At 37.0% G+C, this 1,767-nt stretch overlaps 1 pseudogene; it reads left to right on the plus strand.

Moving 5' to 3' along the window:
• The first annotated feature begins 427 nt into the window (after nucleotides 1–427).
• LOC110583551 lies at nucleotides 428–705 on the plus strand (annotated as a pseudogene).
• Nucleotides 706–1,767: the final 1,062 nt, after the last annotated feature.

A 1,767-nucleotide genomic window follows, 5' to 3' on the forward strand; every position in this document is an offset into this window, starting at 1 on the left:
GTATCAAAATCCCAAATTTTAAGATACACTACAAAGCTATGCTAATCAAGACAGCATGGTACTGGCAAAAAGTAGACACACAGGTCAATGGAACAAAATAGAGAGCCCAGAAATAAACCTATGTTTATATGGTCAAATAATCTATGACAAAGGAGGCTAGAATATGCAATGGGGAAAAGACAGTCTCTTCAATAAATGGTGCTAGGAAAACTGGACAACTACATGCAAAAGAATGAAACTAGATCACTTTCTTACAACATACACAAAAATAAACTCAGAGTGGATTCCTAAACGTGAAACATAAAACCATAAAACTCCTAGAAGAAAACATAGGCAGTAACTTCTTTGACATCAGCTGTCGCAACATTTTTCTAGATATACCTCCTCAGACAAGAAAAACAAAAGCTGAGACCTAGTTTGCGGCGACATGGCTAAACGCACCAAGAAGGTCAGAATCGTGGGTAAATACGGGACCGTTATGGTGCCTCCCTCAGGAAAATGGTGAAGAAGATTGAAATAAGCCAGCATGCCAAGTACACTTGCTCCTTCTGTGGCAAAACCAAGATGAAAAGACGAGCTGTGGGGATCTGGCATTGTGGCTCCTGCATGAAAACCGTCTCTGGTGGCACCTGGACCTACAACACCACTTCTGCTGTCACAGTGAAGTCTGCCATCAGAAGACTGAAGGAGTTGAAAGACCCATAGAAGTTTCACCATTTGAAACATTGCTAGCCTATAATAAATAGGTTAATTTATGTAACAAAAAAAAAGAAAAGAAAAACAAAAGCCAATATAAACTATTGAGACTACACCCCCAAAAAGGTTTTTGCATGACAAAGGAAACCACCCACAAAATGAAAAGGCAACCTACTGAATGGGAGAAAATGTTTGCAAATGCTATTTCTGATATCAGTTAATATCCAAAATGTATAATGAACTAACTCAACACCAAAAGAACAAATAATTAAATTAAAAAAGTGGCAGAGGACCTGAATAGATATTTTCCCAAAGGAAACATAACACATGTCCAACAGGTACATGAAAAGATGCTGAACATCACCAATCCTCAGAGAAATGCAAATCAAAACCACAAGGAAATATCACCTTATGCCTATCAGAATGGCTAGAATCAAAATAACAATAAACAAGTATTGGTGAGGTTGTGAAGAAAAAGGAACTCTTACACACTCTTGGTAAGAATGTAAATTGATCCAGCCACTATGGGAAACAGTAGGGAAGTTTCTCAAAAACTTAAAAATAGAAATACCATATGATCCAGTAATTCTACTACTGGGTATTTACCCAAAGAAAACAAAAACACAATTTGAAATGATATATGTACTCCTATGTTTATTGTAGCACTGTTTACAATAGCCAAACTAAGCAAGAAACCCAAGTACCCATCAACAGATGAATGGATAAAGAATGTGTGGTATTGTGTGTGTGTGTGTGTGTGTGTGTAATGGAATATTACTCAGCCATAAAAAGGAATGGGCTCTTGCCATTTGTGACAATGTGGATGGACCTAGAAGGTATTATGATGAGTGAAATAAGTCAGGGAAAGACAAATTCCATATGATTTCACTTATTTATATGTGGGCTCTAAAAAATAAAAGAAATGAATAAAAAAAAACAGAAACAGAGACATAAATAGAGAAATAATGATTGCTAGAACAGAGGGGGCTGAAGTGATGGGCAAAATTGGTGAAGGGGAGTGAAAGGTACAGGCTTCCAGTTATGGAATGACTAAATCATGGCGATAAAAGG

The sequence above is a fragment of the Neomonachus schauinslandi genome, chromosome 8 (assembly GCF_002201575.2).
Source record: "Neomonachus schauinslandi chromosome 8, ASM220157v2, whole genome shotgun sequence".
NCBI classification, from domain to species: domain Eukaryota; kingdom Metazoa; phylum Chordata; class Mammalia; order Carnivora; family Phocidae; genus Neomonachus; species Neomonachus schauinslandi.